The sequence below is a fragment of the Bos mutus genome, chromosome 12 (genome assembly GCF_027580195.1).
Source record: "Bos mutus isolate GX-2022 chromosome 12, NWIPB_WYAK_1.1, whole genome shotgun sequence".
Lineage (NCBI taxonomy): Eukaryota > Metazoa > Chordata > Mammalia > Artiodactyla > Bovidae > Bos > Bos mutus.
This window is the reverse complement of record NC_091628.1, coordinates 15,839,244-15,859,856: the sequence shown is the minus strand read 5'-3', so window position 1 is coordinate 15,859,856 and position 20,613 is coordinate 15,839,244. Positions and strand designations below refer to the sequence as shown.

At 47.1% G+C, this 20,613-nt stretch overlaps 1 protein-coding gene and 1 non-coding gene across 2 annotated transcripts in view; both read left to right on the top strand.

Annotated features, from left to right (window-relative positions):
- SIAH3 (siah E3 ubiquitin protein ligase family member 3) overlaps nucleotides 1–20,613 on the top strand; it is a 68,359-nt gene that overhangs the window by 6,610 nt on the left and 41,136 nt on the right. The gene's annotated exons all lie outside the window — the stretch shown is intronic.
- Nucleotides 17,587–17,658, top strand: TRNAC-ACA (transfer RNA cysteine (anticodon ACA)). Its single transcript has one exon. It is a non-coding gene; the product is annotated as a tRNA-Cys (tRNA).

Sequence of the window (20,613 nt, the reverse complement as noted above, 5' to 3'; positions counted from 1 at the left end):
AGATCCCCGGCTGCCCCAGGCTGCCTTCCAGTTAGTCCAAACTAAACACCCCTTGCTTGAGTGCATGCTGTGGGAGCAGGAAATTGCGGGGACCCCCTTCCTGCACCCCATCAGCCCTAGACCAGCCAGTGTGACCCCATGGGCTGCACCACACACCCTGTCATCTCTCCTTTATCAGAGCCACATTTCCTTAGCAAATCAGGCCCTCTTCATCACCGCACGGAGTGCTAAGTCAATTCATTTGTGTTTGACTCTCTGCAACCCCATGGACTGCAGCCCACCAGGCTCCTCTGTCCATAAGATTCTCCAGGCAAGAATACTGGAGAGGATTGCCATTCCCTTCCCTAGGAGATCTTCCTGACCCAGGGATCAAATCCACATCTCATTATGTTTCCTGCATCGGCAGGCAGGTTCTTTACCACTAGCACCAGCTGGGAAGTCCTCTTTATCACCATCCTTCCTTATTCTCCTATCCCTTCCATAAATTTTCTTTCCCGTTTCAAATTCTTTTAAAAATAATATAATCTATGTGGATGCCTGCACATCAGACTTTAAAAATCAAATGATAAAGAGATACACTGTCAGAAGCATAGAGCATTAGATCTTGCCCTTGGCACGCAGTTTGTAAATCTACCAGATCAATACGGGGGTGAAGCAGTGGGTGTAGCGAAAACACACAGGCTTTGGGGCAGAAAGAGCTGAGCTCAAATCCAGACTGTTCCAGTGGCCGATGGGTGACTTTGAACAAATGACTTCGCCTCTCAGAGGCTTCATTTCCTTCTCTATAAAAAGCAGGAAAGAACGCCCACCTTCGATGGGGCTGCAAGGAGTAAATGAGCTCACAGAAGGAAAACGTCTGCCGTGGAGGAGAGAGTCGGTAAACAGCAGCCGTTATTGTCAACCCGGGTCATTACGATAAAAGCTAAAAGCCGCTCCTCGGAAGCTGGAGTCAGTCTCCCCACCACTCCACCTTCTGTCTTCCTCCACCGCCCCTCCCTTCCTTCGAGCCTCGGGCCTGCTGTTCCTTAGTATTTGTGAATTGCCCTTGGCCTTCAAGAGAGTTTTGAATAGAACAATTTCTTGCCCTAGGTAAAAGTCAGATTTGTCCTTATTGCCTAACTTCATAGAAAACCCTGAGCCCTGCTTGAGTTCCGAGCCTGGAAGTGCAGTGGGCGAGGGGCTGGATTGGGGGAGGATGAGCGTGCCAGGTGGGACACGGGCTGGCACGTGTGCCCTGGTGCCCAACATCCGCAGAGCCAGGAGCCCTGCCACAAGGTCCCCTCTCCTCCTGCCAGAGAAGGGTCCTCATGATGTATGCATGCTTTCTTTTCATTAGCGGCAGCCGAGTAAGCACAAGGGCCAGCGGGTCTGTGAGGGACATCTGATCGGGGTGAGGGTGTGAGGCTGAGTGACACCATTGAGAGACGCAACAGGGCGGGGAGAGGTAAGCGGGCAAAACCTGCAGGCTCCCTGGGAAACTGGACATTCATTTTCTCTCTGCCTGCAGTTCATTTTGCCCTGAGGAAGTCCCTTGCCTCTGAGCTAGTTGGGATGGTTGATGCTTAACGGAAGCTTGGTGTTCTTATTGAGCTGCTAAGTCGTGTCCGGCTCTTTGAGACCCTGTGGACTTGTAGGCCGCCAGACTCCTCTGTCCATGGGGTTCTCCAGGCAAGGATACTGGAGTGGGTTGCCATTTCCTCCTCCAGGGGATCTTCCTGACCCAGGGATGGAAACTGAGTCTCCTGCATTGGCAGGCTGAGCCACCAGCCACCATAGAGCCACCACTGGCAAGCTGATTTACCACTGAGCCACCTGTAGCCCCTGAAATCAAGGGAGAGAGAGGCTCTGGCCTTTCTAAGCCAAGAAAGAATTTCCTGGATCCTATGTTCAGGCAAGTCTATAAAAAGCACCGAGAAAGGCCACAGGGCTGGGCTCTTCCTTACTCTACCTGAGTTTCTACACAGACACAGACACACACACAGACACAGACACACACACACACAGACACACACACACACACATACACACACAGGGTCCATGGCGATTCTGAGATGCCAGACTTTTTGGACCCTGAGTGGTCTCTGAATAGCAGTGCAAGATCAGAGGGTGTAAAGCCCAGTGGATGGGGTCCCCAGCACCCCCGTGGAGGAAAGAAGGGATCTTTCTTCCCCACCCAAACTGTCACTGACCTCCAGCCTCAGGAAAGAGGTAAAGGGAGAGATGGGAGAGAAAAGAGGAACATTCTAGTTGAGGCTTTAGACTCAGACCTAGCTGGGTTTGGATCCAGTGATGTCAGTTCCCTTGAGTAACCTCTTTGACCTCCCAGAACCCGCATTTCCTCAACTATTAAAATGCTTGTCATGAAGGTGAAATATAATGTAGATAAACTGCTTAGTACAGCACCCAGCACCTTGTACATACTCCATAAATGGTAGCTGTCGTCACTAGCAAGTGGAGCTCCTTAGAGATGTTCCTGATGCGCAAGATGTACCAAGATTCTTCTGCCCAACTTGGACAAGTGATCAAACTTCTCAGACTGGATGTTGGGGGAGAGAGAGGGAAGGGTCAGCAGTAAAAGGACCTGACCAAGATTTTGAAGCATAGTAGGTTCAAGCTCGGGCTTCCCAGGTGGCTCAGTGGTAAAGAATCCGCCTGCCAATGCAGGAGACGTGGTTTGACCCCTGGGTTGGGAAGATACCCTGGAGAAGGGAATGGCAGCCCACCCCAGCATTCTTGCCTGGAGAATCCCATGGACAGAGGAGCCTGGTGGGCTACAGTCCATGGAGTCGAAGAGAGTCAGACACGACTTAGCGACTAAACGACAACAGGTTCAAGCTCAGGGAACCAGACAGAGTCCAGGTCCTGGTTCAAACAGATGAGACCCAAAGGGGTGATGCCCAGGGTCACAACTGAGGTAGGGCAGGGCCCACTGCTCTATCTATGCTACCACACTGCTGGGGGCTGGGGCGTTGGATAAAGATGCTGCCTCTCTAATGTGAGCCACACATGCTGGGCATCTTCCCAGGGGGTCCTTGTCCTTAGGACCTTGGCAAGGTAACAACTAGCCAGGAAAACGTGGGGTGTTTAAAAAGGCAGTGTTCCTCGCATCTCTACTGTTGGCATAAATACATAGCAAAGGACTGGGATGAGGCTGCAAGTGAAATCACCCAAGACACAAAGCCATAACCCCAGACTTTCAGATAGCAGGGTGGGTCAAGTTCTGCTACAAAAGGTGACGTTTTCATCTTGACCTGGGGCCCGGGATGAAAGCACCATCAGAAACCAATCTGTGATCAGCCCGATGTTTTTAGCAGACGAATAGGGTCCCTGTGGATCATTTAGAATTGTGGTCTAACTGGAAATGTCAGTTTTACTTGCAAGACGCTGTATCTCTCTAATCATTTCTCGGTCCTTTAATGTATTTTTAATCACGAACCTGTGATTAGGAGGGAGCTGTGTGCTGCAGGGCTGTCTCCAGGCGGTACCAGGAACTCCAGCTGGAAGAGACTGGACTGTGGAAGGGGCAGGGCCCCCCAGGACAAAACTGGAGAGTGTCCTCTATGGAGGGGAAAGGCCACTGCGACCATTTTGGGGAGGGTGAGCATGGCATTAGGAAGGCTCCACAGAGACTGAACCGAATCCAGATCAATACAAGATTTTACAAAAGATGGGCCAGCTAGTCTAGCCATCTGCCCAGCTTTGTAGCCAGACGCCACAGTCCCTCAGATCTAATTCCTACGACTTCGCCAAGGATGTACCAGGAAGTCCAAGGCAGAAAGCCACTGAGAACCTTGTGTTCCCTTTCTATAAATTACAGGTATATTGTGACTTAGGCTAAGCTGGCTGCATATCCTGAAACCCACAGGCTGTGCTTTTCTGCTGTCCCAGTTATGCATACAATAATAACAATAATGATCAGAACAACCACAAAATAGCTACCATTTATGGCAGGCATGCTATGTCCAGGAACTGTGTTAAATGCTATGCATTTAATTCTCCCTAGGAAATAGTATATTATTATCATTCCATCAAAGCAGAGGAAAGGAAAAAAGCTTGCTCAGTGATACACAACTCTGTGCAGTGAAACCATTTAAAATTAAAATCCTGTGCTTGGGGGCTTCCCTGGTGGTTCAGTGGCAAAGAATCCACCTGCCAAGGCAGGAGGCTCGGGTTTGATTCCTGATCAGGGAAGATCCGACATGTCATGGAGCAGCTAAGCCCGTGCACCACAGCTATTGATCCTGTGCTCTAGAGCCTGGGAGCCACAACCACTGAGCCCATGCGCTGCAGCTGCTGAAGCTGACGAGCCCCAGAGCCCGTGCTCTGCAGCAAGAGAAGCCACCACGATGAGAACCCTCGCACGTCAACTAGAGAGTAGCCCCCGGTCACTGCAACTGGAGAAAAGCCTGCGCGACAACTAAGACCCAGCTCAGTCCAAAATAAATTATAAAAAAAGGAATTCTTTAAAAAAATCCTGTGCTTTTAAAAATTTCTTCGTATGTCATCCCTCAGCATTCCTATTTCACAACAAACAACTGGCCATAAGACTAATGTTGAGTGTATTATATTTCATTTAAAAATACTGAGCTGAGATCCTGGCTCATTCACTCTGTATGTACAGACATTAAACACACACAGATGCCCCAGCTCTTGGGGGACGATCCTGGGAGGCTTGCTCTAGGATTCCCTAGGCTGCCTCATGGGATGGACCCTGTGGCCAATGGCAGTGACTTTGTCCCTTCCTCCTGCCTCCTGGAATCTCTTCCCAAAGAAACCACTGTATGAAGTCCTTCTCTCAGGCTCTTCTTTGGGGAACCCAAGTTAAAACTACATATGTGTGTAGTAGTAGTGTTAGTCGCTCAGTCATGTCCTACTCTTTGCACCCCATGGACTGTAGCCTGCCAGGGTCCTCTGTCCATGGAATTCTCCAGCCAAGAATACTGCAGTGGGTTGCCATTCCCTTCTCCAGAGGATCTTCCCAACCCCACGGATCAAACCTGGGTCTCCGGCATTGCAGGCAGATTCTCTACTGTCTGAGCCACAGGGAAGTCCACATATGTGTATATGTTTCCTAATTAACATATATTTATTGAGCATTTCCTAAGTGCCAAGTGCCATGCTAAGTGATTTACCCGAATTGCCTTTTTAACAGTTCTCAAAACAATGCTGACAGTCTATCTCCAAATCACATGGGGGGAAGCTGAGGTACAGAGAAATTAAGTAACTTGTCCAAGGGTGCATCCAATGAGTGGTAGAGTTTAATTGGTGCTTTTAACCTCTGTGTTAAGCTGTCTCTTCCACTCAATCACAGACCACCTACTTGGAAGCTTCTACAAAGAGCCTAGCCTTCCAAATCAGGCTTGATAACAACTATGATTTTGGGGGACTTCCCTGGTGGCCCAGTGGTTAAGAATCTGCCTTCCAATGCAGGAGATGCAGGTTCGATCCCTGGTCAGGAAACTAAGATCCCGCATGCCGAGGAATAACTAAGCCCCAGCACCTTCAACTACTGAAGCCCGAGCACCACAACTAGAGAGCCCATGTGCTGCCTCAAAAGATTCCACATGACGCAGTGAAGATCCAGCACGCTGCAGCTAAGACTCCACGTGGCCAAATAAATAATAAATATACACAGATTTTAAAAAATTACGATTTGCATAAAATACTTGAAGGAAATCTTGGCAACAACTTTACCTGAGTGCTTGACTCAAAATTATCTGCAGAAAAGGAAGTTCGTGTCCCATGATCATTTTTTTCAAATGGATTACATGATTGGAGGAGGACAGAGTGTCTGAAACTGGCGTGCGTGCTCAGTGGCTCAGTCTTGTCCGACTCTTCCTGACCCCATGGACTGTCTGATATTAGGTCAGACAAACCAGGATAGCAATTTGAGTCTCACGAAACAATGACTATGCTTTCTTTGTTATGTGTGTGTGTGTGTGTGCTCAGTCACTAAGCCGTGTCCGACTCTGCAATCCCATAGACTGTAGCCCGCCAGGCTCCTCTGTCCATGGGACTTTCCAGGCAAGAATACTGGAGGCGATTGCCATTTCCTTCTCCAGGGGATCCTCTCCAACACAGGGACTGAACCCGTGTCTCTTACGTCTCCTGCACTGGCAGGCCCTAGCACTGACCCCTAAATCCGGGCCACGTGATTGTCTTGTCAATACCTCACTTGCTTCTCAATGACAATGGGAACTACTCGACCGTGTCAGAATGCAAACACTCCCTAAGCACTCGGATATCATTAAACAGGGCACTTTTTCTCTGAGAAGAAAGGAAAGAAAGCTTTTTATTCAAAATCAAAAACATACTTCAAGAGAATGAGGCTCTTACCCTGTCACACCTGCTGTCTCAGAGATCCACAGAACTTTGAAATGTTCTTTCCCATTAGCAGCCATACTTTATTATCAAATTTATTTTTTTAAACTCAAATCAAAGAGGAGCGAACTTTTAATGACCATTTTCTACCTAATTTAACTCAGCCTCTACCTTGACTTCTGGTCAGCCCTTTTCCTGATGCTCTTCAAATGTTTCTTCTTTCCAAAGCTGCTGTGAGAAGAACTGAGTTGAGGGAGGCATCGGGTTAGAGGTGGGCTTATGGAAGAAGGGCGGAGTGGTGCTTGTGGTCTTTGTTCCCAGTACACAAGCTGGAGCCATGCAGGGCAGCGTCTATACTGACTTCTGAGGAAAACGCTCAGCCAGGCACCATGGAGGGAGGTCACCAAGGTAGTCAACCCCAGAGTCACCTCAAGCAGCAGCCCTGACATCTGGGGAAACTCACAGAGGCTGCAGAGGGCTCACGGGGGAAGCTGACATGAAGGAGCTAAAGGAATTCTGGGAGGAAAGTGCCTCAGACTGGAGCCATGTGCCATCACCGCCATTCCCAGCCCCCGTGATGCCTATGCATCTCTGTGGCCCTCGGGCTGACCACCTGGAGGACCACAGTGGGCAGGGGCCTGCCCTGAAGCACCGCTGCTGCCCCCAGCCCTGCACACCCCCACCCCCACCCCCACCCCCCCACCCCCGTAAGCAGGAGGGCTGATGAGCACGTGAAGAAGCTGCCCCACTGAAAAGTCAGCTCTCTTCAAGACTTCCCCTGTGGTCCAGTGGTTACGACTCTCCACCTCTACTGCAGGGCACAGGTTTGATCCCTGGTCGGAGAACTGAGATCCCACAAGCTGCACAGTGGAGCCAAAAAAAAGACAGTCTCTTCACCAAGTGATGCTGGGAAACCTAGACAACCTCATGTAGCCCAATGAAGTTAGAATAACCCACATACTATACACACAAATAAACTCAACGTGGCTTACATTTAACCATGACATCTTAAAAACCCTAGAACACAAAGCTTTCTCTGACATAAATTGTACCAATATTTTCTTACATAAGTCTCTTTTTACTTGCAAAAGTAAAAGCAACAAATGAGACCTAATCACACTTAAAAGCTTTTGCATAGCAAAAGAAACCATCCACAAAACAAAAAGACAACTCATGGATGGGGAGAAAATATTTGCAAACAGTGTAACTGACAAGCGCTTAATTCCTAAAATATATGAACAGTTCATACAACTGTATCAAAAAAACAAACAACCCAATCAAAAAATAGGCAGATGACCTAAATAGACATTTCTCCAAAAAAGACATACAGACAGCCAAGAGGCACATGAAAAGATGGTCCACAATGCTAGTCATTAGAGAAACGGAAGTCAAAACTACCATGAGGTACGATGTCACACCAGTCAGAATGCCCATCATGGGAAAGTCTAGATCAATAAATACCAGATAGGGTGTGGAAAAAAGGGAACTCTCTTACACTGTTGGTAGGAATGTAAATTGGTACAACTACTATAGAAAATAGTATGGAAGTTCCTTAAAAAACTAAAACTAGAATTGCCATAGAATCCAGCAATCCCACTCCTGAATATATAGTATCTGGAAAAGACAAAAACCCTAATTTGAAAAGATATATGCACCCCAGTGTTCAGAGCAGCACTGTTTACAGGATCCAAGACATGTAAGCAACCTAAGTGTCCATCAACAGATGAGTGGATAAAGTAGATGTGGTATATATAGGCAATAGAATATTCAGTTAGTTCAGTTTCTCAGTCATGTCTGACTCTTTGTGACCCCATGAATCGCAGCACGCCAGGCTTCCCTGTCCATCACCAACTCCTGGAGTTCACTCAGACTCACGTCCATCGAGTCAGTGATGCCATCCAGCCATCTCATCCTCTGTTGTCCCCTTCTCCTCTTGCCCCCAATCCCTCCCAGCATCAGAGTCTTTTCCAATGAGTCAACTCTTCGCATGAGGTGGCCAAAGTACTGGAGTTTCAGCTTTAGCATCATTCCTTCCAAAGAACACCCAGGGCTGATCTCCTTTAGAATGGACTGGTTGGATCTCCTTGCAGTCCGTGGGACTCTCAAGACTCTTCTCCAACACCACAGCTCAAAAGCATCATTACTCAGCCATAAAAAAAACAATGAAATACTACCATTTACAGCAACATGGATGAACCTAGAGGTGGTCATACTGAATGCCAAGTCAGACAAAGACAATATTACTATTATATGATATCATTTATGTGTGGGATCTAGCAAACACCCTGTTCCAACAAAACCAGAGAAGATTCTACACATGGACATCACCGATGGTCAATACCGAAATCAGATGGATTATATTCTTTGCAGCCAAAGATGGAGAAGCTCTACACAGTCAGCAAAAACAAGACTGGGAGCTGACAGTGGCTCAGATCATGAACTCCTTATTGCCAAATTCAGACTTAAATTGAAGAAAGTAGGGAAAACCACTAGACCATTCAGGTATGACCTAAATCAAATCCCTACGATTATAAAGTGGAAGTGGGAAATAGAGTCAAGGGATTAGACCTGATAGACAGAGTGCCAGAAGAACTATGGACAGAGGTTCATGACATTGTACAGGAGGCAGGGACCAAGACCATCCCCAAGAAAAAGAAATGCAAAAAGGCAAAATGGTTGTCTGAGGAGGCCTTACAAATAGCTGTGAAAAGAAGAGAAGGGAAAAGCAAAGGAGAAAAGGAAAGGTATACCCATTTGAATGCAGAGTTCCAAAGAACAGCAAGGAGAGATAAGAAAGCCTTCCTCAGTGATCAATGCAAAGAAATAGAGGAAAACAATAGAACGGGAAAAATAGAGATCTCTTCAAGAAAATTAGAGACACCAAGGGAAAATTTCATGTACAGATGGGCACAATAAAGGACAGAAATGGTATGGATCTAACAGAAGGAGAAGATATTAAGAGGAGGTGGCAAGAATACACAGAAGAACTATACAAAAAAGATCTTCACGACCCAGATAATCATGATGGTGTGATCATCAACCTAGAGCCAGACATTCTGGAATGCGAGGTCAAGTGGGCCTTAGGAAGCATCACTACGAACAAAGCTAGTGGAGGTGATGGAATTCCAGATGAGTTATTTCAAATCCTGAAAGATGATGCTGTGAAAGTGCTGCACTCAATACGCCAGCAAATGTGGAAAACTCAGCAGTGGCCACAGGGCTGGAAAAGGTCAGTTTTCATTCCAATCCCAAAGAAAGGCAATGCCAGAGAATGCTCAAACTACTGCACAATCGCACTCATCTCACACGCTAGTAAGGTAATGCTCAAAATTCTCCAAGCCAGGCTTCAGCAATACGTGAACCGTGAACTTCCAGATGTTCAAGCTGGTTTTAGAAAAGGCAGAGGAACCAGAGATCAAATTGCCAACATCTGTTGGATCATCAAAAAAGCAAAAGAGTTCCAGAAAAATATCTACTTCTGCTTTATTGACTATGCCAAAGCCTTTGATTGTGTGGACCACAACAAACTCTGGAAAATTCTTAAAGAGATAGGAATACCAGACCACCTGACCTGCACCTGTTCTTGAGAAATCTGTATGCAGGTCAGGAAGCAACAGTTAGAACTGGGCATGGAAAAACAAACTGGTTCCAAACAGGGAAAGGAGTACGTCAAGGCTGTATATTGTCACCCTGCTTATTTAACTTATATGCAGAGTACATCATGAGAAACGCTGGGCTCAGATACGCAGGTGACACCACCCTTATGGCAGAAAGTGAAGAAGAACTAAAGAGCCTCTTGATAAAAGTGGAAGAGGAGAGTGAAAACTTGGCTTAACACTCAACATTCAGAAAACTAAGATCATGGCATCTTATCCCACCACTTCATGGCAAATAGATGGGGAAACAGTGGAAACAGTGGCTGACTTTATTTTTGGGGGCTCCAAAATCACTGCAGATGGTGATTGTAGCCATGAAATTAAAAGACGCTTGTTCCTTGGAAGAAAAGTTATGACCCACCTAGACAGCATATTAAAAAGCAGAGACATTGCTTTGCCAACAAAGGTCCATGTAATCAAAGCTAAGGTTTTTCCAGTAGTCACGTATGGATGTGAGAGTTGGACTATAAAGAAAGCTGAGTGCCGAAGATTTGATGCTTTTGAACTGTGGTGTTGGAGAAGACTCTTGAGACTCCCTTGGACTGCAAGGAGATCCAACCAGTCCATTCTGAAGGAGATCAGCCCTGGGATTTCTTTGGAAGGAATGATGCTAAAGCTGAAACTCCAGTACTTTGGCCACCTCATGCGAAGAGTTGACTCATTGGAAAAGACTCTGATGCTGGGAGGGATTGGGGGCAGGAGGAGAAGGGGACGACAGAGGATGAGATGGCTGGATGGCATCACTGACTCGATGGACGTGAGTCTGAGTGAACTCCGGGAGTTGGTGATGGACAGGGAGGCCTGGTGTGCTGCAGTCCATGGGGTCACAAAGAGTCAGACACGACTGAGTGACTGAACTGAACTGATATGTGGAATCTAAAAAGTAATAGAAACAAATGTATTTATAAAATGGCAATAGACTCAGACATAGAAAGCAAGCAAATTTATGGTAACCAAAGGGGAAAGGAGATGGGTAGGGATAAATTAGGGGTATGGGAATAACAGGGCTCCCCAGGCAGCACCAGTGGTAAAGAACTTGTTTGCCAATGCAGGAGACATAAGAGACACAAACTGGATCCCTGGGTCAGGAATGTCCCCTGGAGGAGGGCATGGCAGCTCACCCCAGTATTCTTGCCTGGAGAATCCTCATGGACTGGATTCCTGGATTCCTTCCAGAGAAGCCTGGCAGGTTACAGTCCATGGGGTCGCAAAGAGTCAATCATGACTGAATGGACTTAGCACACAAGCATGCATGGGATTAACACAACTGTATATAAAATAGATAAAGAACAAGGATTTACTGTATAGCACAGGGAACTATACACATTACCTTGTAATAAGCTATAATTGAAAAAGAATTTGAAAAAGAATATATATATATATATATGTAACTGAGTCACTTTGCTGTATACCTGAAGCTAACACAATACTGTAAATCAACTACAGTTCAGTTAAAACAAACAAATAAATAATAAAAGACAAAAAAAAGCTAGAAGCTGCCTCTTGAGGCCCAAGTGCTACATCTGTTTATGGTAATTAAAGAAATGCCAATTGGACCCTTCTCGGTGCGCCTGCCGAAGCCAGTGCTAGACACCTGAGGCCCTCCAAGAACCCACAAGAAATGAGAGTACAAAGGGGCTCTCCCAGGCACTCACCAGGGCTCCTGAAAATGCTCGGCCGAGGAGGTTTCCTCAGAGCTGAGAAGCTGCGCCAGTGGTCAGGCTCCGTGCCCATGGGGTCTTGCGCGAGTCACTTAACCTTGGTGTTGCCATCTGGCAGGTGAGAGGTGACACTTGCCCAGTGCCTCCCTGCTGGGCGACCCTGGTGTGCAGAGACGGTTCTGTACCGCTGACCTCATCCACACGTGGCCTCTTTTCCAAGGGGTTTGAGACAGTTTAAGCCAAATGACGGCGTGAACAGGTGAATAAGACAGAAGTAGAATGGAGGATGTGAATAGTTAACCGTACAAGCTTAACCCATTTATCATGAGTGACGGAAATTTAGTAGAAAAGTGAAATTCTACCGATGTGTCTTAAGTACCTCTCAGTGTACTAGAAAGATCGTGGCCTTTGGACTCAGATATGGCTTCAAATTTAGTTCCAATATTCATACCTAAGTGACTCTAGGCAAGTGACTATTAGAAGACAAACAATGTGAAGCTGGTGGAGGATTAAATGTGTCGAAAACACGCAAAAGCACCTAGATCAGTGCCCAACACATAGGAGTATCCTCTTGGAGGTTGATTTCTTTTGCCTTCTTCCCTTCCTCTTTTCATGTTTTTCTATGTATTTAACATGGAAATAGTTCATATTTGAATAATAGGTTAGAGGGAACTCTCTAGGATTGAGAAAGAGCTTGAGATTATGAAAGGGAGAGACTTGTCCTGCAGGAAAGGCAGAAATTTTCAAGATGGGAATGACTCAGCTAACTTATCCAAAGTCAACGGATGAGTCCTTCACATTCTCTGCGTCTCCATTTTGTTATCTGGGTATGGAATTATTATGACGGGTTCTCTGACACCTGAGAGCTCCCAAGGGTTTGTGGGCACAGAACAGGGAATGCTGGGAGGATGTTTTTTGCACTTTGAAGCGAGAAGACCCCAGGCACAGCCACTATTAGGAGGGCAAGGGGCACAGCTCCACACAGACACGAAGCTTTGCAACATCAGGATGCCTGGGTGGTCCAGGGGGCACTAGAATCTGCTGTTCCTCTGTTCCTGAAGCAGGCATTGGGACAGCAGTGTGTGTGTGTGTGTGTGTGTGTGTGTGTGCGTGTGCTTAGTCATGTCTGGCTCTTTGTGACCCCACAGACTGTAGCCCACCAGGCTCCTCTGTCCACGGGATTTTCCAGGCAAGAATACTGGAGTGGGTTGCCATGCCCTTCTCCAGGGGATCTTCCCGACCCAGTGATCAAACCTGCATCTCTTGCATCTCCTGCATTGGCTGGCGGATTCTTTACCACTGTAGCAACTGGGAAGACCCTTGGAATAGCAGCTGTCTGCACATTTTCTACTAAACAATTAAAAAGGAAAGATGACAAATGCAATTTTTCCTTGCTCTCTGAGGTCATGTGGGTATATGCAGGCAGGCAAAGAGACAACCAGCAAAATTCCAGGCAACTGGCTGGTATCAGGGACACACAGCTGCAAGGAGCAGCCCACACCACCTCTCCCCAGGGAGAATCAAACCTGCCTCACCCACCTCACTGATATACAATGGAATATTACTCAGCCATACAAAGGAATGAAATTGGGTTAGTTGTAGAGATGTGGATGGACCTAGAGTCTGTCATACAGAGTGAAGTAAGTCAGGAAAAGAAAAAGAAATACCGTGTATTAACGCATATATGTGGAATCTAGAAAAAAAAGGGTATAGATGAACCTATTTGCAGGGCAGGAATAGAGATGTAGATGCAGAAAAGAGACTTGTGGACATGGCAGGGAAGGGGAGGGTGGGACGGAGTGGGAGGGTATCACCGACATATATACATATCGTGTGTAAGACAGCTAGTGGGAGCCTGAGATACAGCACAGGGAGCGCAGCGCAGTGCTCTGTGAGGACCCAGATGGGTGGGGCAGGGAGGTCCCTGAGGGAGGGGATGTCTGTATACATATAACCGATGCACTTCGTTGTACAGCAGAAACTAATACAACTTTGTATTACACTCCAATTGAAAAAAAAAAAAGACCATAAGTTTAGGGTTGGTTTGTTGGTGCATTCAAATGCAACCAGTGGGCCTTGTGGTTTAGGCTGTCTGTCTTTATATTCTGTCTAAAGGGGACAAAAGAACATTAAAAATCTCCTTTAGATGTTAAAGGAAAATTCCTTTTTGTTTTTAAATGCACACTTAATAGCTATTTACTATGAGCCAGGCATGCTGTTCTAATGACAAATATTAACTCACTTAACCTGCAAAATTTCCCTGTGAAATACAGTGATAACCATCACTGCTTAACAGATGAGGAATGAGGCAGGGAGAGGGTAAGCAGTGTGCCCACAGTCACGCAGCAGTGAGGGGTAGAGCCAGGAGCATGACCTCAGGACCCGGCCCCAGGGCTGCCCCAGTGTCTCCCATCACGCCACTCTCCAGAAGACCTAAGTGTGGGTCTGTGCACAGGAAGGTAAACAGGCCTCTCCCAGTCCAGGGTGGGCTGAGCTCCCTGATGGTCCAGGTATAGCTCTGTCTGTCCTACTGGACAGGGGAATCCCACAGACCCTATCAGACTCCCAGGTTGACTCCAAGTGGCCCAGCTTTAGAAGGGAAGCTTCCTCAGAAAAGAATCTGAGAACCCAAGCAGACAGTCCCCATGAGCTCGAGGACACTGTCTACTGGCCATGGGCCCTGAGTTCCCACGTAACCTGAGAGCATAGCCCTGTAACCTGAGACCTCAGAGGTAGACCACCTCTCCCCCTTGGTTTTCTGTTACCTCTCAGATGGGCCCAGACTCAGGCACAGGGCCTAGGGCCTGAGGGGCTTCCTCCTGCATCTGAGCAAGTGAAGGGAGCTGCACAGATACCGGTAAACAGGTCTACGTGATTGCCAGACCTTCGTAACTGGACAGCCTTCCCTTTCCCCTGATAGAGATAAATGTTGATAACTCAATGATGATGAAAACATTGTAAAGTGCCAAGCACAGCATGTTTAGTTACAAAAGCCAGGAATAATTGCTTCTGCCTTGCTGCTAAGAAAACCAGTTGTTGAGTCCAGGATAATTCTAGTAAGAAATTGGCATTCAGGGATTAATTGTTTAGGATGTAATGACCACTACAACCCAAACTAATGAGAACAGAAGGCAGTTTCCAATTTGAATCTCAGAAATGAAATAGGCCTTGCCAGGCTGGCTGGTGCAGAAAAAGAGAATGGAAGGGCCTTTTTTTTTTAAAACCTCACTACTGATTGGGCGAAAAATCAGAAAGCATTTTGCGAGAACAGCTTCTGAGAAGACTAGCCAAAAGTCTGTGTGGATGCCTCAGGAAAACTCTTGATTGATTATTAAAAGCCTGGCTGAGCTCCTTCCTGAAGCCCTGAGCAGGTTGAGGGCAGCAAGGCAGGGGAGAGTCACCACCGTGTGGGGGAAGAAGGAGCGGGCGCCTGGCCTGGAGACAGGCCATCCCTGGTGCTTCAGCTTGACCTTCAGCGGGTCTCTTTTTTCTCAATCTGTCCCTTCCTGCAAATCTTGGGATGGACTGCAGTACTCACCCCGCCAAACTCAATGGCTTAGGTGAGGAGCAAACAAGAAAATACCTGGCAAAGGGTTTTTTGATCTTTAAATCACAATGTGGGTGGACAGTATTATTGGGATGAACTAGCCCCGTCCTCATCCTTTTATTTGTCTGCTTAGCTCTCTTTGTTTTAAACAGGACTCAAGGCAACCTACCTATCTTGTCCTAATTTCTTGCAGAGCTATAAGCACCCTGTAGAATCATGGTCATGGCAGGCAATGTTCAGTTCCAGAAAAGACCCAGGATGGTTTGCTGGACCCACTGGACAAGAGCCTGAGGGCCCTGGTGGGAGTGGAACCCTTGGCAGGTCTTCAGAACCTCGAACGCACTCCCTACTCCCTCCTTCATCTCTAGCTCATGATTCATCATCCACAGCACTTAAGTCTGTCTGAAACAATTTGAAGTATTTATTTCTTTATGTATCTATGGTATCCATACCTTCTTGTTAGAATGTAAACCCCTTGAGAGCAGAGACTTTTTCTGCCTTGTCCACTGCTGTTGTGCTATGCTTAGTCCCTCAGTCATGTCCAACTCTTTGCGACCCCATGGACTGTAGCCTGCCAGGCTCCTCTGTCCATGAGGATTCTCCAGGCAAGAATACTAGAGTGGGTTGTCATGCCCTCCTCCAAGGGATTGTCCCAACCCAGGGATCGAACCCAGGTATCCTGCATTGCAAGTAGATTCTTTGCTGTCTGAGCCACCAGGGAAGCCCGAGAATACTGGAGTGGGTAGCCGATCCCTTCTCCAGGGGTTCTTCCCAACCCAGGAATCGAACTGGGGTCTCCTGCATTGCAGGCAGATTCTTTACCAGCTGAGCCACCAGGGAAGCCCTTGTCCACAGTGCCTGCTATCGATATCCATTTCAGGGACTTCCCTGGTGGTCCAGTGGCTAAAAACCCAACTATTCAGAGTGAATTTGAGAAGGACAAGAACTGTCTCTTGATTGAGACAAATGGCCTTAATTTTGTAGAACCACCCTGGGACTAGACAAAAGGGCATTTTAAGCTCTGAGTTCTGCAGGTTCCACCTGGCCCTCCCCAGGCTGTGTCCAGACCTGTGGGGGTGAGGGAGTTGCAGCCCCAAATGAATGCTCCTCCCTGAAGCTCGTATCTTCCCTTCCAGGCCTCTCTCTGGACGTCCAGAGCTGGTCTCTCACAGACTGTCTTTTCAAAGATGCCCCATGCCACCAGCATGCTTGAGGGTAGGCCGGGTGGCCCAGTCAAGGCTTCCTTTTTGTGGACAGAACTTAGATGGACCGGCTGGGTGGCCACATACATACATCAGATATGGGATAGAGCCAGAAATAGGAAAAGAGCTGGCAGGCTGCCCAGCCTAGTCACAGCTGACACTCTACTGCCACGTTTCAGAATTCCAAGGAGTCTGGGTGCTCTAAATTCAAGCCTGGTGTTATGAAAAGTTTTACTTATTAAGATGGGGGGAGGGGAGTACTCTAACAGGCTTAGCTGTAACTCTGAAACATCTAGTCAAATGACTGGGACTTCCCTGGTGGTGCAGTGGTTAAGAATCCACCTTGAAATGCAGGGGATTCGGGTTTGATCCCTGGTTGGAGAACTAGATGTCACATGCTGCAGGGCAACTAAGCCTGCACGCTGAAACTACCGAGCCCAAGCTGCAACTAAGCCCCAACACAGCTGAAAACGAAAGGTCTGGGGGCCTCTCCTTGACCCTTGCCCAGGGTCTCCCTGATGTCAAGGGTAGGCCTGTGCCTCAGCGAGACAGGAAGGAAGTCCTTACCACCGGGATATGGGCATCATGAAGTGCGGGGCTCTGACTTGGATACAGAAGCCTCCAGAAATACAAGGTACTTTTTTACTCTGGGGATTTTACATATAACTGAATACATGTGACCCTGAGTCAGGAAGATCCCCTGGAGAAGAGAATGGTAACCCACTCCAATATTCTTGCCTGGAGAATCCCATGGACAGAGGAATCTGGAGGGCTACAGTCCATAGGGTCGCAGAGTCAGACACGATTGAAGTGGCTTAGCACGAACACATATGATAACATATGGATTTTATTAGCAGGGCTAAGAGACAGAAGCACCTCTTGCTTCTCTGAGGACCAAATGCAGGCAAAGTAACCAGCAAGACTGTTTTGCCTCCAACTAATTTATGTCAGAGGAGGAATTACTGGGAGCAGTGGGGGTGAGGGGTATTGACAGAAGCTTCCAGAATGCTGGAAGTGTTCCACATCTTGATTAGAGTGGCGGTTACTGGGTCCTGCACATATTAACATTCCCCAAGCTTCGCACTTGAGATGAATGTACTTCACACAGGAGCAGTTGGGGAGTCAGGCAGCCTGGGGCTAGCCGGCTCCATGCCCTCCGGCAATTTACTTATCCTCTTAAATCTGAGTTTACTGGGGCTTCCCTGGTGGCTTAGATGGTAAAGCATCTGCCTACAATGCAGGAGACCCAGGTTCAATCCCTGGGTCGGGAAGATCCCCTGGAGAAGGAAATGGGAACCCACTCCAGTATTCTTGCCTGGAAAATCCCATGGATGGAAGAGCCTGGTAGGCTACAGTCCACGGGGTCGCAAAGAGTCAGACACGACTGAGTGACTTTTCTTTCTTTCCCTGGTAGTCCAGAGGTTAAGACTGTATGCCCCCACTGCAGGGGGCATGGGTTCGATCCCTGGTTGGGGAACTAAGATCCTGCTTGTTATGCAGCCAAAAGGAGGAAAAGAAAATTTATTGACTAAAAATCAAAATAAGGCATATCAACTTTCAAAAACTTAAATGGGAAAAGTAACACATACAAAAACAAAAACCTTAATTCACTCACTGCGTAGTGGGTAAGGTCAACTCCTTACCTCACGACGCTGCGGGGGAGGGTGGAGGTGCGCTTCAAGAGTGCTTCATCGCTGGTGGTTATCAAATTATATCAGCTCCATTAACTGCTTGTGCATCAGCTATGTCAGCTGGTGCTTATTAAAATGCTTAAAACTTTAAACAGATTTGTTGAAGGTATATTTTTTCTAAATGCAACAAAATGTGTTATCTCTGTCCAAAACTCTCCTTCGTCTAACTAGTCTGTCAATACCACTCATTTTCACTGACTGATTTCTTGGAAACCACGCTTGCGGCTAGGTGCCGACTCTTCTGCCTGGCAAGCAGGTTGCCCCTTGGCCATCAGGCATCTGGGACATGACTGGAATTCAATCCTCAGGGAAACTAGAGCCCGCTATGGAAATGGGCTTATTGACAAAGACCTTCATTGCTCTTCTGGTGGAATTCACCCCGGCCCGAAAGAGGCTGGTCCTGGCCGCATTTCATTCCTTGTGGTAATGTCTCAGCTCTGATCTAATTCCACTCCGAAGCTCAGAGGAGGTAGAGAGGAGATTCTGACTGTTTTATATTAGGTCAGCCAAGCGAGGACAGCAAGAGGAGTCTCACAAAGTATCAACTATGCCTTCTTTGTTATGTGTACGTGTGTGTGTGTGTGTGTGTGTGCTCAGTCACTAAGTCGTGTCCGACTCTGTGATCCCATAGACGGTAGCCCGCCAGGCTCCTCTGTCCCTGGAATTCCCCAAGCAAGAATACTGGAGTGGGTTGACATTTCCCTCTTCAGGGTATCTTCCCATCCCAGAGACTGAACCCACGTCTCCTCCATTGGCATGTGGGTTCTTTACCACTGAGCCACCAGAGAAGCCACTTCTTTGTAATACTGCTGTTAAATTCTGCTCTTCTCTAAATTCAACTTCTAAAGGAGAAGTAGGCTTCTCCTAGAGTTCTAGAAGCTTCCAGAACAGCACCTATACATCATCAAAACCTTACCAGGTGATGCCAAGGACAAGGAACCATCCCAGGTGCCATGGAGGAAATAAAGAGGGTCTCAACCCTCAAAGAGCTTACCTGGCATCAAACTCCTAAATGACGAACCCAGAAAGTGAACTTCAGCATTGGAGATGGACATGGGTGCAATCAACCCCAGTAGGAACTACAACCCCAGTAGTTCCTCAGGCAGACGAGGAACTAGAACGGGGCACTCGAGCAGGCCAGGCATGGTGGAGCTGCTCCACTAATGTCTCAAAAAGTCCACCAACAACCAGGCAAAGGAGTGAGGATTATTCTCATTGTACAGATGAGGAAAATGAGGCTCAGAGAGCTAAGACATGGCCCAAAGTCGAAGACTGTAAGTGGAGGCAGGACTGGTTACATCACGTTCGAGACACAGATCAAAGTCAAAATCTAGAACCCTATGTTAAAAACTTAAGAATTTCTATTTTTTACATTTTATTTTTGGAGTGTAGTTGCTTTACCATGTTCTGTTAGTTTCTGCTGTACAACAAAGTGAATCAGCTCTAGGTGTACATACAGTCCCTCTCTCCTGTGCCTCCCTCCCACACAAGCAACAAAGATTCATAAGAGGGGGAATTATAGCCATTATCTTGTAATAAATGTTAATCAAGTATAATCTGTAAATAAAAAAAATACTGGAGCACTATGCGCTACACCTGAAACCAATATTATATTGTAAATAAACCATACTTTAAAAATAAATATTAATAGAATAAAAAAATTTTAATTTAAGAATTCACAGCAGTGACAGTAGTGCATTAAATCAAGGCCGAGACCATTTTAAGTGCAGAGCCCTGTGTACCTGGACATTTCTGATGCCCATGAAGCCAGCCTTGAGTGAAGGGGTGGCAAAGAACTGTGGAAGGAAAGAGGGCTTTATCACGGTTGGGAAGACTGATAAAACAAAAAGTTGTATTTACAGAGGTGGCAATGAGTTGGAAGGGGAATATCACTTTGGTTTCATGTAGTCAGACCCGAGAGCACCCTACTGGTGCTTTTTAACCAGAGCAAGATGTAGCCAGGAGCTTAGGTATCTCCTGAAGCCGATGGGACTTGGGTATCTGTCCCAGGAGCAAGCTGCCAGTTCTTGGTTTCATCCTCTGCTGTCTAGTACTTTTCCCAATCCCTCTGAGAATTCCGTGACCTTCTGGATCAGCTCCAGGCCTGGACTAGACATGTCTGTATAGTTCCCTACCCATTAACAAATAACAGAATAATTAAACATCAGTAAGTAGCCTGACTGGTTTGATCATCTTGCTGTCCAGGGGACTCTCAAACCAGTCAATTGTAAAGGCAATCAGTCCTGAATATTCATTGGAAGGACTGATGCTGAAGCTGAAGCTCTAGTACTTTGGCCACCTGATGCGAAGAACTGACTCATTGGAAAAACCCTGATGCTGGGAAAGATTGAAGGCAGGAGGAGAAGCGGAGTGACAGAGGATGAGATGGTTGGATGGCATCACTGACTCGATGGACATGAGTTTGAGCAGGCTCCGGGAGTTGGTGATGGACAGGGAAGCCTGGTGTGCTGCAGCCCATGGGGTCACAAACAGTCAGACACGACTGAGCGACTGAACTGAACTGAAGTAGCTTGA